Source organism: Hyaena hyaena, unplaced genomic scaffold (genome assembly GCF_003009895.1).
Source record: "Hyaena hyaena isolate Hyena2069 unplaced genomic scaffold, ASM300989v1 scaffold_8, whole genome shotgun sequence".
In the NCBI taxonomy this organism is placed as follows: domain Eukaryota; kingdom Metazoa; phylum Chordata; class Mammalia; order Carnivora; family Hyaenidae; genus Hyaena; species Hyaena hyaena.
This window is the reverse complement of record NW_024080640.1, coordinates 7214032-7228910: the sequence shown is the minus strand read 5'-3', so window position 1 is coordinate 7228910 and position 14879 is coordinate 7214032. Positions and strand designations below refer to the sequence as shown.

Sequence of the window (14879 nt, the reverse complement as noted above, 5' to 3'; positions counted from 1 at the left end):
CTTTGTCCCTATTCTTTGCTTAGAATAATCATCTTTTCTGCGTTTTGACTGCACTCCAAATAGGCTGATTTTTCAGCCTCTGCCTTCTGCTGTAACTACTGGCTCTTGATCTTTTGCTTTTTAAATCATTTGTTCTATTAATAAAATTCATTGCTGGATCACTTTATATTCTAGGATTTAACTGTCCTTGAATTTCTGAAATAAAACCTGTTTTGGCACAGTGTATTTTATAAATATGCCATTGGAATCAATTGTTATATATTTTATTTATGATTTTTTAATTTATATTTTTTAAGAGAGGAGTCTACAGCTTTGAATGATTCTTAGGAAGGTTTTTGTCCTGGGTTATCCTGTCCTTATAAGGCAGATTGGGAAAATTCCTTCTTTTCTGATACTTTGGAATAATTGACCATCACAGATAATACCTGGACTCCAAATGTTTGGTAGAGTTCTCTTTGTAAATCATCCTACCTTGGGGACCTTTTGAGGGATAGACATTTTTACATGCTTTTTACACCTTCAACCCCACCTCTTACCCCTGGTTCTCCTTGATCTGTCTAACTAAGTTTTTGTTCCTCTTCTTTAGTCACTTTTGGTTGTTTGTATTTTCTATATAATCATCTATTTCATCTAGATTTTTCAATATGTGGCAACATTTTATGTCATGTTCTCTTCTACATTTCAAATATCTTTTTTTGACTGTACGAACAATCCTTTTGTTATTCAAGTTGCCATCATTTCTCTCTGACCAGAAAACCTACTGACTAGTCTCCCCTATCCACTCTATGTGTATCTACCCCCTATTTTATCATTTCCTGCTCTACCCACCAGTGGGCAAAAAAGAGCTCTAAGATCTTAAACAAGTGACACACACCAGGGAAGGCTATTTAAGTAGTGAAATGTGTAGTGTCTTCCTAGCCAATCTGGTCCTAATCCTAGCTGTGGGGCAGAGTCTTGTGCCATTGGTGTGCAGAGCTGTCATTGTATGTGACTTCTGTCTCCATCTCTCCTCACCTGTATGTTTGCAAACACCTGTCCTCCACCGTCCCCTGCTCCCCCCAGCCTAGCTACATCTATCCTATACACTCTGCCTCCCCACTCTGCCTCCATAGCTCACGTCTGCTATTGAGGAAGGAAATTAGGACGTCCTGTATATGTTATCTGGGATTCCTGGCATTATAGAAAACAACTGCAGCACCTGATGACCAAATGGATGACCAAATGGAATAGTGCTAATGTAGCACTATTAGTGCTACAAGCCAGGCTCAGCCATATATCAATCTTCCATTAAACAAATCACTAAAGAAACTCCAATCCAGTTCTACTAGGCCTCATCCTGAAGGGAGGTAGAAAAGTAACCAATGTTCATGTGTATTGAGCCTTTACCCCTTTACAACCAACCTCAAAGTCAGCGACAGCTAAGCATATACATCTTTGGGAATTTCAAATCTCATTGCCCCACTTCACACACCTACAAGCTCTTCCTTTCCCTTAACCTCATTTAGCACTCATATTCTATGTATATCTCTGAGACACCTTGATTCTGATGCACAAATCAGCTTTTTCCTGGTCTCTAACTAGAACTGTATTTCTTGTTTCCTTTTGGGCAGTATCCTTCCTGATCTACTGAAGTTAGGAGTTGAACAATTACCAAAGGGGAAAAAAATAAGAAGAAAGAAAGAAAAGATTTTTGTCTTTATAGTGCAAATCATTTTTTAAAACTTACACAATAGAGGATTTATATTCATCAAAACTATGTGCTTTCAGCAAACAAGGTTATGAGTGAAGTCATCAGTTCTGTAAAAGGAAAGGAAGAAAACACTTAGTTCAAAGAGAGCATTTTTCCCCCTTCTTTTTGGTATGCAATGTCACATATTTGAACAATTAGTATCAAGTCAATTCAATGGTAGCCTGTGGTGTAATAGTATAAGCATGGCTTGGAGTCAGGAGACTTTGGGTTTACTCCCACAATTTATTATATTAGCTGTGTGACCTTAGGATAAATTTCTTAAAACTGTAACCTATTTGTCTGTAAGTTTAAGATGTTATTTAACTATAGAAACTTTAAAGCTTTGGGCTTTCTGCAAAGTGGAGAGTGAAGTTCTTCCATTAAGCCGGAGTCTTTGAAGGGGGCTAAAGTGGTCCCAGGTCAATCTCCTACCTATCTTGGGTCCATGAAGAAACAAATACAAATCCCCAGTGAAGACTTTTGATTTGTTAAAATTAGATACAATCAAATATAATAAGAAACTAACAAACCTACCATGAATGAAAGTCAGAAGGAAACAATAACAACACATTTAAGTTCTTGAGAATTTAGATACTGAAATGATCAGATAGAATTAAATAATTATGGATCAAGTTGAAGATGGAATAAAAACTGGAAAAGGGTCAAAATACAAATCTAATGAAAATACCAGGCATATTTGAAAAAAAAAAACACTTAGAACATTTATAAATAAAATTAATTATTATAATTAATGGTTTAGTGGATGGGTTAAACAGCAGAATATATGCAGCTGAAAAGAGAGTTAAATCTGAAGGAAATACTCAGACTATAATACATAGAGACAAGGCAGTAAATATAGAAGAGAGAATAAGCTACATGGAGGATATAACAACTATGTATAACACATCTAATTGGAGTTCCAGAAGAAGAAAATAGAGAAAAGGCAGTATTTGAAGACACAAAGGCTGCAGTTTTCCCAAAACGGACAAAACGACATGAATCCAGAGATAGAGGAAACAAAAGTCCAAAAGAGAGAAATAAAAAGAAAGCCACACAGAAATATAAATTAGTAAAACCAAAGAATATCAAAGACAAATAGAAGATCTTAAAAGTAGGCAGAGAAAAAAGGGGGGATAATTTACAAAGGAGGACAAGTAGATGTCAATATCTGAACAGCAACAATGGAACCCAGAACACAGGCGAATAACATCTTCAAAGTTCTGAAGAGAAAAAAACTGTCAAACTAGATTTGTGGATTGAGCAAAACTATTTTTCAAGGACAAAGGCAATAAAGACACTTCCAGACCAACATAGATTGTATTTACAGCCAAGAAACCTTCTGTAAGTGAATTTATAAAGAATGTACTTTAAGGAGAATAAAGATGATTCTAAAAATGAGTTCCAGGATACCCACATGCAAAAGGACAAAGTCTACAAAAATTAGCTCAAAAGGGATCAAAGACTTGAAACTACGACACCCTTGGAAGACAGCATAGGGGTAAATCTCCATGATCTTGGATCTTGTAATGGTTTCTTAGATAGGACACCAAGAGCACAAGCAAAAACAGGAAAAGAAATATTGGACTTCAAAATTAAAATTTTTGTGCATCAAAGGACATTATCAAAAATGCACCTACAGAATGGGAGCTACTATTTGTGAATCATATAAATCATGTGTCCAACATCCAGAATGTATAAAGAACTCATATAACTTAACAACAAAAAGACATACAACCCAGTTGAAAAGTGGGGCAAACACTTGAATAGACATTTTTCCAAAGAAGATACACAAATGGCCAAGAAACACATGAAAAGATGTCCAACATCATTAGTCATCAGAGAAATTCACATCAAGACTGCAATGAGATACCCACTTCATGCTCAGTAGAATGGCTCTAATTTTTTTAATGGAAAATAACAAGTGTTGCAGGGGATGTGGAGAAATTAGAACCCTTGTACATTGCTTGCGGGAATTTTAACTGGTGCGGCTGCCATGGAAAAATCTTTGATGGTTCCTCAAAAAGTTAAACATAGAATTACCATATGAACCAGCAAACCCACCTCTAGTTATATACCCCCCAAAATTGAAAACAGATACTTGTACACAAATGTTCATGGCAGCACTACTCACAATAACCACATTATGCTGAGTGAAAGAAGCCAGACATAGAAAGTCACGTATTGTACGATTCTGTTTGAAATGTCCAGAACAGGCAGATCCACAGAGACAACAGATTTCTGGTTGCCAGTGGCTGAGGAGAGGATGGAATGGAAAGTGACTGCTTTCCATTTGGGAAAGTAGAGTTTCCTTTTGGGATAATAAAAATGTTCTGGGACCAGATAGAGGTGATGGACTAAATGTACTGTCACTGAATTATACATGTTAAAGTAGTTAAAACGGTGCATTTTATGTAATGTGAATGTTACCACAATAAAAGAAAGTTCACAGGTACAAAGAAAGGAACAAACGTATAGGTAAATTCAGAAATTGTACAATATTATTAATGATGATAATAACGTCTCATTTGTGTGGTTCTAAGAGTGAGAATGAAAATAGTAGACAACACAAACATGTGAGTTGAGAAAGGAGTAATTAAGAGTTACAGCATTAAAATCCCTACGAGACCCTTAAACATCGTTTGTGGGAATTTTAAATTTTGAGAGACAATGGCTCTCAATTGCTTTTAACTGGGATCCATGGTAATAAATGTTTTATATTTATTTTTTGTTTATAAATGTTTATATTTATATTTCTACTAATGCGCTGAAAACATTTTGAACAATTCTGAATTTGTGTGGTGTTCTGTAACCTGGCAAGATAAAGTTCTCTTGAGTTACTCAATATGAATACAGTTAATGGAAAGGATTTCATATTCATGCACTTTACAGAATGATCCATCTCAGTTTGAAGAAATAAGATCTGAGTGATGTTTTTATTCTTGTTATCTTGGACAGCAATCTCATTCCTCCTGGTTTCAGTCCCCTCATCTGCAAAATTAAAGGAAACTTCAAGGTTTTCCTAAAAAGGAAATCTGTAATTCACTCTAGCAAGTCCACATAGACCCCTGATTTCACACACACACACACACACACACACACACACACACACAACTGCATTACATTAAGATGAAGGAAATTTAACGTAAACTCTTATGAAACATTCACAGCATTGGCATCAATCTGTTTTTTTTATTTATTATTTTTATTTATTTCTAGGAGAGAGAGAGAGAGACAGCGTGAGCAGGGGAGGGTCAGAGAGAGAGGGAGTCACAGACCGAAACAGGCTCCAGGCTCTGAGCTGGCAGTCAGCACAGAGCCCGACACAGGGCTCGAACCCACGAACCGCGAGATCATGACCCAAGCGAAAGTCGGACGCTCAACCGACTAAGCCACCCAGGCGCCCCGGCATCAATCTGTTTTAAAGCAGGAAGTGATGAGAGGCGATGATTTATTGAGTATATTATATATTTTCAGAAATGGTTTTTTATATAAGACATTTATGGCTTTTTAAAAATTATTTGTTGATTGGGTGTGGTGTAGTTTAGTTACTGCAACTTCAGGAGATTTTCCAGGTTAAGAAAGGGAATTATACTGGCCTGTACCAGTAATTATGTCCATATTCCATGGTAGCTAAATGGTTCATGTTTAAGTTCTTGGTCCAATTGCTGCAAGGTACTTCAAGGAACAATATTTGGTAAGTTATGTTTACGCATGAGATATAAATGTCTGTTTTTGCCACCAGTTATTTATGTTAGCTAGTCATTGTAACCATCTGTGCTCTAAAGTGAGATGTGACTAAGAGATTTGGTATTTTCAGTCCAGCACTGTCTGGTAAGATTCCTACTAGATGAAAGAGTGGAAAAGACACCCTCCACTTCAGCCATTCTCAACTCTTTTCAGTTCCCGTAAAGCCTTTTAATGATGTTTGTTTATTGTTTTTTTTTTACACCGTGTGTGTGTGTGTGTGTGTGTGTGTGTGTGTAAAATTTCAAACATAAACAGAAGAGTATAATGAACCCCACTTAACTTCAGCTACGAACATTCTACCACTCTTGTTTTATCTATTCCACCCACTCCCCAGCCTGTCTATTTAATTATCATTATTTTGAGAGTTTTTAAGGTAAAATTTATGTACATTGAAATTAAGATACTAACTGAACAATTTTGATAACTAGTTACGCCTGTGTACCCACACTCTTACCAGCATTCCCTCTCATGAGAAAGTCCTCTGCCCTCCCAGGTGATTCCCCAAATCCCCAAAAAGCAACCACTGATTTTTTTCACTTTAGATGAGTTTTGCCTATTCCAGAATTTCATGTAAGTGGAAACATTATTTATACACCCTTCTGTGTCTGGCTGCTTTTCTTAGCATCAGGTTTGCGAGATTCAGTCATAGTGTTACAGGTATCAGCACACGAATTCGTCCTTTTTATTTCTGAGCGGTAATATACCACAACTTGCTTACCCATGCTCTTGTTGATGGACCTTTGGGTTGTTTTCAGTTCTTGGCTACTGTGAATTAAACTGCTATGAACATTCGTTAAACAGCTTCTCTTGTGAACATATAGTTTCACTCATCTTGGACAATGACCTGGATCTATAATTGCTGGATCATAAGGGAAGTATATGTTTAGCTTTATAAGAAACTACTATGCCCTTTATCATACTTTAACACTCCTACCAGCAGTATGTATGAGTTCTAATTGTTTTACATCCCCATCAACACTTGGTATTTGTCAGTCTTAAACTGTAGCTATTCTAATGGGCGTGAAGTAGTACCTCCATTTAGTGTGAATTTGCGTTTCTCTAATGACTAGATATTGAGCATGTTCTCATAAGTGTACCCTTTGGCTTAATATATTTTTCACATGTGGTTCCCTTGCCCAGAACATTTACTACCACGCTTTTCTAATTAACTATTACTCCTTATTTGAAGGAAATAACTTCAATATTTATTCTAAATAACTATTACTCACTTTATTGAAGGAAATCCTTCCTCCCATTAAGTTCAGAGATAGTTGCTCATTCAATTTGATGTTAAGAGGTACAAGAAGCTTGTAAGGCTGGGACATAAGTAGAGACGGGGGCATACCATAAAATCTAAAAGGAAAGTACTATGTGGAAATTTTATTGAAGAACAGTAAGCATCTCAGCTTCAATATTTCCCTTTGAAGAGATCATCCTGTGGCTTTTGGGACGCCTGTGTTGCTCAGTCAGTTAAGCATCCGACTTCGGCTCAGGTCATGATCTCACGGTTGGCGGGTTCAAACCCTGCGTCGGGCTCTGTGCTGACAGCTAGCTCAGAGCCTAGAGCCTGCTTCCGATTCTGTGTCTCCCTCTCTCTCTGACCCCCTCCCCCCCCTCGCTCAACTGTCTCTATTTCTCAGAAATAAATAAAACATTAAAAACAATTGAAGAGATCATCCTGTGGCTTTCAAGCCTGTAGAGAAAGAGGATGATTACAACTGACAGCATGAAAAATACTATTTCTTTGGAATATGGACTCTAAGTTACCATTGATCAGAGAAGCATGGCGTTCTGTTGCTGGTGTCTTTAAAGCTTCTTTCCTGACCTGTTCCCAATGTCTTCTGAGAAGATAAGCAAAAAAAATGTTCTCAGGCCTCCCTTGGTCTGACCTCCAGTGACTGCCTGGGGGTTGAGGAGAAGCTTTCAAGGATCCTACGTGGGAAGAGAAGAGGACTGCTATCAGAAGGATTACAGTTTATGCTTTCCAGATCTTGCCACCCTCGGTTGCTGGCCTTTTGGTTTCCTCCCACTGAGAAGAAGATTTAGTAGTGTGTTTATAAGTGGTTATGCCTCCGAGTAGGTACTTTTAGCACACTGTTTATATCCCCTTGTAACTCAACATTCCTATGCATGCTGATAAGCTTTCTATTGCCAGTACCTGCATCCCTTAGCCTGAGAGCTCTCTTTGACCCCAGGAGCAATCTGGGTGCCAGGCAGGCAGGAAGTGCCAGTGAATTAACATCCCTGGGAACAGCCTCAAACTAATGACAGATGGGAGTTAGGTGGCTAAGTCCTCCATCTTTCTCATCCTTGGAGTGTGACAACACCCAGGTATGCTCTACACCACCTCCCAGAGTTGCCCAAAGTCTCCCACAGCCGTAGCATACTCACGGATTCATCTACTGGCTTCATTCCCTTCCATGGCTCACTGCCCCTACTCCAACCCAGTGTTTCCGAGATCACCTCCCAAATAAACTCCTGGCCTTGGTCCTAGTCCCAGGGTCTGTTCTGGAAAACCTAATCTAGGCTAGCTTAATATCAAGCAAATTCACTAATAAAATATTAGGATGAAAATTATTGATAGTAAATCTTCTGATACTTTAGATGGTTCACATCCGGCATTCCTAAAGACCTAGACCTAGACCTAAAGACCTGAAATATTATTGTTTGAAAATTCTCCTGAGATAAATACCTAGCTTAAGGAATAATCTCGAAACCAGGGAAGTGTGTCTCACATATTTGAATTCAGATGAATAGTCAGCTACTTGATTTCTCAAAGCAAATCGGTAAAAGAATAATATTGTTTCCCAGTGTATTAAGATACTTCTGCGTGTAATAAAAGGTATCCTCAACATATTGATATTTTGGTTCAATTAGTTTAGCACGTTTTTGGAAACAAAAATGGAAACAGTATAATTTTGTTGAAAAAAGACAGCTGATGCTGGTGTGTGTATAGGATGGACCCAGGAGTCCTCAGTATCCCTCAGTATCCCTTGCCTTCCACACTCTCACCTAAAATATTTTGGAAAGTTTGGGCTTATGGACATGTCATGAGTTAAGTTGCATTAATAGCTCCACATAATATTTTTAGAGGTCAAGAATCTGAAGAGTATCACAAAACTGAAATAGTGTTAGGGTTTCATGGCCAAGGTGCTAGAAGTTTTCTGGCACCAAGATAGGTTTTGCTTCATTATCCATTAAACGATCTCTTCTTAAATCCCAATCCAAATCCATAAATTCAGGCCTGAACCTTAGTTTCATTGCCCTCCTCAAAATAATTATCTTACAAATATTTTAGTTTTAATCTCTATGATACCTTCTAGTGCCATAGGCTGATGTCATGATGCTTTTAGAGAAATTCTTGAAGCCAGCATAGGTTCAGTGCAAAGAAACTAAAGGTCCAATTACAGATTATCTAAATCTCCATCTTTTTGCTAATCAATTAACAATGAAAGACAGTACAGTTTCCTAATCAATATCCTTATAAACATAACACCATTTTGCCCTCTCTCCCTGCCATGATTTTATTTTCTCCTAAGGAAACTGGGTCAAGTATTAATGAACATCTACAGTCATACTTTGTTTTATTGTGCTTCACAGGTACTGTATTTTTTTTACAAATTGAAGGTTTGTGGCAACCTTGAGTCAAGCAAGTTTATTGGCACAATTTTCCCAATGATTGTTCGTTTTGGTCTCTGCCTCACATTTTGATATTTCTTCAATATTTCAAACTTTTGCATTATTATTATATTTGAATTGCTGCAGTCTCATGAGAAAACTAGCAGATGAGGAGTTGCTTCTCGCAGATGAGCGAAGAAAGTTTTGGGTTGTTTTTTGTTTTTTTTTTGAGATGGAATTTACTCCTGGTGAAGATGATGTGAAGATTGTTGAAAGGATTTAGAATATGACATAAACTGAGTTGGTAAAGCAGTGACAGGGTTTCAGAGGATTGACTCCAATTTTGAAACAAGTTCTACTGTGGGTAAAATGCTATGGAACAACATCACATGCTACAGAGAAATCATTTGCAAAAAGAAGAGTCCATCAAAATGGTATATGAATTGTTGTGTTATTTTAAGAAATTGCCACAGTCTCCCATCTCCAGTAGCCACCACCCTGATCAGTCAGCAGCCATCACCGTTGAGGCAAGCCCCTCCACCAGCAAAAAGATAGTGACTCACTTAAAGCTCAGGTGGTGGTTAGCACTTTTTAGCAATAACGTATTTTAAAGTATGCATATGGTTTTTTTAGACATAATGCTATTGCACACTTACTAGACTATAGTTTGAACAGAACTTTTATATGCACGAGGAAACAAAAATTCATTTGACTCACTTTATTGCAAGATTCGCTTTGCTGTAGTGGTCTGGAATTGAGTCTGCAATATCTCTGAAGTATTCTGATTATTCTCTGATTCTCCCCAGATCTGTTCTGTTTTCCTCTTCTGTGTTCTATGCCCTGGGAAGCTGACCTCTATGGACTATGTCACTCTCTGGCAAGTAGCAGGCAGCAGCAGGAGGTCAGAATGTGGGAGGAGAGAGATGCCAGGGCATTTATTTCCTTCCACCCACTCTGCCTCCCTGAGGTCTTGTCTACCGCCCTATCACCAAACTACAGCTACCATGGGCCGTCCCTCTCTGACTTTAGCTCTCAGCGAGGGTCTAGTAATAGGGTTGTCTCCCCCTGCTGTTCAGACTGGGGATTGCAACCGGTCACCGCTGTCCCTAGTCTGGTTCCTCCTGCACTGTAATCCTACCTATATCTCTAGAAACAGTTCCTTAAACAAAAAAACAAACAAACAAAAGTCTACACAACAAAACTGAGTGTGCTCTGTGTTGAGACCCTGGCTGATGTAGTCTCCTGTCTTCAAGTTTTCAGCAGTTCGTGACGCAGTGACAGATTTAGGGATCACAATCAGACTCCTCTGAGCCTGGAAACAGGTAACCTGTGCACATAGAGCCATCACATTTCCCTGTGACTACTCACAATATTCAGCAGGAAACATGATGTCAGAAATTGAAAAAAAAAAGGGGGGGGGGCGCCTGGGCGGCTCAGTGAGTTAAGCGTCTGATTTTGGCTCAGGTCATGATCTCACATTCATGGGTTCGAGCCCCGTGTTGGACTCTGCTGACAGCCAGCTCAGAGCCTGGAGCCTGCTTCATATTCTGTGTCTCCCTCTCTCTCTGATCCTCCCCTGCTCACGCTGTCTCTCTCTCTCTCAGAAATAAATAAAACATTAAAAAACAGAAGAAGAAAAAGAAGTAGGGGGAAAAAAAGGAAGCATTTGTCTGAAGCAACTATGCCATTTGATCTAGAAGCTGGTAGGAAAATATTCTATTTGCATCTTTCAGGGTCAAGGATGGTCTTTTCCTGGAGCGGAAACAGAACTTCGGAAAACCTGGCTATGAAGGTAATGGCATGTACATCGGTTAGCTATTGTCACAAGAGCTCTGTGTAACAAACATTCCCTAAAACTCTGGAAAATAACAATCATAATCTCACATAGCTGCAGGTCAGCTGGGCAGCTGCTCTTTATGTCTTCACTGTCATGGGGCCAGTGGCTAGCCGAGACATGCTCTTCTGGTGGTGATGCCAGAAGAGCAAGTGGGCAAGCTCAGCCATTCACTCACATTTCAAGCCCCTGTTTGTGTCACATCTGCCAAAGCAAGTCACGTGGCCAGACCAAAGTAAAGGAGTGGGAGAAGCATGTTCCTTTCATGGAGGGGAAAGGGGAAAGGTGTAAACATTTTTGACGGTAACCTATGCAGTGAGTAATCCACAGAAAAGTCACTCAAGGGCAGGCTACAGTTGGTTCAGTTAAAGAGATGAAAAAATTTTTTCTTTCAGTTTTCCTCTCATTCAGCACAGATGAACTACAGTGACTTTTTAAAATACCAGGCTAAATGTCTCTGTGGCCAGAAATGGTTTCCTGATACAAAGATGATATTGCCCAAGAAATGGAGGCATTTTGAGGTTTTGGATGTTAAACAAATGATACAGAGATTCCATTATCTGTTCGTGACTAAACTGTGATTGCCTGACTCTGAGACCTGAATCTAGCCCTGTCCATTTATTTTTCCCTGAAAGATTCAGATTCCAAAAGAATTACTCTCATTCTGAATTCTGACTATGGGCGGAATATGCCTGTTAGTGACTCCACAGTCTGGATATCCAAAAGCTGGGATCCAGACCACTTATTGAAAGTGGTACCCCAGGGGCGCCCGGGTGGCTTAGTCGGTTAAGCGTCCGACTTTCGCTCAGGTCATGATCTCACGGTTCGTGGGTTCGAGCCCCGCGTTGGGCTCTGTGCTGACTGCCAGCTCGGAGCCTGGAGCCTATTTCAGAGTCTGTGTCTCCCTCTCTCTCTGACCCTCCCCTGCTCACGCTGTCTCTCTCTCTCTCCTAGAAATAAATAAAACATTAAAAAAAAAAAAGAAAGAAAGAAAGTGGTACCCCAAACCAATATTCCTTTATCTGCATAGGGTTTCCTCAATTAATAACTGATTTGTACTTTCACTGGGGTTTATGCAATTTGGAAGGGGTTAAAAGTCAAGATTCCAATAGTTTTCACCAGTTTAGTACAAGCTGATTCTTTTTTGCACGAGAAGAGGGAGAAATGTTTCCCCTGCATAGGACTGAAATGAACAAAAGCCCTTACTTATCTTGGTCATCTTTGGGAAGAAAAGAATTATTTAAAATGGTGACCAGCAAAGACAATAGCTAGAAGATCAACCAGAAATATGCATTGGGCTCCTAGCAGCATGTGAACCCAATGAGTGTCCATAAATGATACACTAATTTCTAAAGAAACATTCGCTTGGGGACGCCTGCGTGGCTCAGTCGGTTAAGCGTCCGACTTTGGCTCAGGTCATGATCTCATGGTTCGTGAGTTCGAGCCCCGTATCGGGCTCTGTACACAGTGCAGACCTGTTTGGGATTCTCTCTCTCTCTCTCTCTCTCTCTCTCTCCCTCTCACTCTCTCTGCCTCTCTCACTTGCACACTCTCTCTCTCTCTCTCTCAAAATAATAAACAAACAAACAAAAAGAAACATTAGCTTGGGATTCTAGCTGTCAAGTGGCAGTATGGGAATTAAGAGCAGGGTGATACAAATATGGTCAGTAGTCACAACAGACCCCACGGATCAGATGGTACTGGGACTGGAATTTAAGAATAAATTGGTTTTAATAGCTGAAGAAGAAGGAACATGCACTGGGGGACAAAGAGTGTGAGTAAAGTTTTGGCATTATGAATAAACATGAATGTATACTGGGTAGAGAAGACCATCTTGACCAAAATGGGAAAGTGGTCACAAATTAGATGAGATGGAGATTGTAGTACCAGATTATGGGGGTCTTAATAAGCAAAGGAACTTAAATGGTATGTGGGCGATGTTAGAAGCTGCTGGAATTTCTTGGCAGGGAGATTACCTAGTACAAACATCTCCAGTTGTCACAACAGGCTGGTTTTCATTGTAACTCTTGGCCCGCCTTTGACCTGGAGATAGTCATGATCATGGTGGATGAAAGCGGAGATGATTCACGGGTATTTTGACTCCTTTATGAATTTGATTTTAGCCTGAATCACAGAAAGAGTCTGCAGCCTTTTCCCATGGTTTTTCTTGGCCGCAGCTGTGTGTTCCCATGGGAACATACGTACTTACCTACTCAAACCCTCCTCTTACATTTATGCTCTCAGCCTCTGTTCACTTGGATGTTTCATCTTTTCTACAGAGCATGTTCACATATAAGCCTAGAGCACAGTCCATTTTTCCTCAACAGCTGAGGGTTCATTTTAAATATTTTCAAATACATAAAACTCCAGGCATAACTCCAAACAAAACATGATGAAAGGAGACATTTGGATAAACCATGGTATGATAACACCACATTGAACACCATCCGCTGTGAATACTTCAGCTTTCTGCAGTGGCCAGATGAAGGAGATGTGGCTCAGTATGCTTCTTCTGGGGTTAATTCTAGAAAGTTTTTGCTAAACTATCATCCAAAATAGGAAGCACTTCTCGCCCATGTGTTGAAGAAAGTTGCCAGTTTGGGGATAACATTGCCCTTTTTATCTCCAGGAAAGAAGTTTCCCTCTGATAATGGCAAAGCAGCCAACACTTAACTCCAAAATTCGGCACTGAACTCTTTACTCATATAGGACATACTAATTTCTGTGTTACTTTGTTTCTTTGCCGAGGGCTATTGGCTTGAAATCCAAAATAAATCAAGTTAATTAATAGCAGTTGTATATTTTTGAGAAACTTTGAATTTGGTTACTGTGGATTTTTCTAAGACACTGCTTTCCTTAATTTATACAAAAAGTATTTATTGTGCTAGACCAAGTGCTGGTGATTCAGACGTGAATAATACTTCCTCTGGAGTGTTTCAGGTAAGACAGATAGGTAAAAAATAAGCTGTAATAACACTTAATTAAGTCTTTGGGGCGCCTGGGTGGCTCAGTCGGTTAAGTGTCTGACTTCGGCTCAGGTCATGATCTCTCAGTTTGTGGGTTTGAGCCCCGCGTCGGGCTCTGTGCTGACAGCTAGCTTAGACCTTGGAGCCTGTTTCAGATTCTGTGTCTCCCTCTCTCTCTGACCCTCCCCTGCTCACACTGCCTCTCTCTCTCAGAAATAAATAAAACATATTTAAAACATTAAAAATCTTAATTAAGTCCTTTAAGAGGTGCATAAGTTCTGTGGGAAAGGAGAAGAAACATAATTGATTCTGGGGTTCCAGGGAGGCCTTCACAGAGCAGAAGGCATTTGGGCAAGTCTTGAAGGCAGGAGTTCCCTAAGTGGAGTGTGAGCATTAAGGTAGAGATCAGAATGAAAAGAAAAGCACTGATCCATCAAAGTGCAGTACTTGCCCTTACTTCCTTCCACTCCAAAGGAGACAGGAATCCAGCGAGACACAGGTGTCTGGGGAGTCTGTTCTTCTCCAGCACAGAGGTCTCAGCTCAGACCTGTTACAAGCAGAAATTTCAGGACTGCAGAATCAGGCTGATGAAGTCATGAGGGTGGACTTGCTGGGGGGCAAGATACTTGCAAACCTTTTCATGGAAATGAGGCAATGGACTCAACTGCAGGCTTTCCAGACTGTCAGGAGACTTGATTTCAGGAGGAGGAGCTAGCTGGCTCTATTCTGCTAGAGGGAAGCTAAGGGAAACACCACCAAGGTTTTAGGAAATACAAGTGGTCCCAAGCCTCCTTCCCTAGTCCCAAGAATCTTTCAGTACCGTTTTCCTGACTGTGCGCTTTTCACTTTATTTAAATGTGAGTTCAGGGGCGCCTGGGTGGCTCAGTCGGTTAAGTGTCCAGCTTCAGCTCAAGTCATGATCTCGCAATCCGTAAGTGCAAACCTCGCATTGGGCTCTGTGCTGACAACTTAGAGCCTGCTTTGG

At 39.8% G+C, this 14879-nt stretch overlaps 1 protein-coding gene across 2 annotated transcripts in view; it reads right to left on the bottom strand.

Moving 5' to 3' along the window:
- Positions 1 to 14544, bottom strand: part of BPGM (bisphosphoglycerate mutase) — a 54274-nt gene extending 39730 nt beyond the window's left edge. The window contains exons 1-2 of one of the 2 annotated variants that reach the window (XM_039242950.1): positions 14352 to 14544; positions 7244 to 7408 (exon numbers count right to left, since the gene is read on the bottom strand). The gene's annotated coding sequence lies outside the window, so the exon portion shown is untranslated. Of the gene's footprint in view, positions 1 to 7243; positions 7409 to 9811; positions 9998 to 14351 lie in introns of those variants that run through there. The other variant, XM_039242946.1, reaches the window with a different exon arrangement.
- Positions 14545 to 14879: the final 335 nt, after the last annotated feature.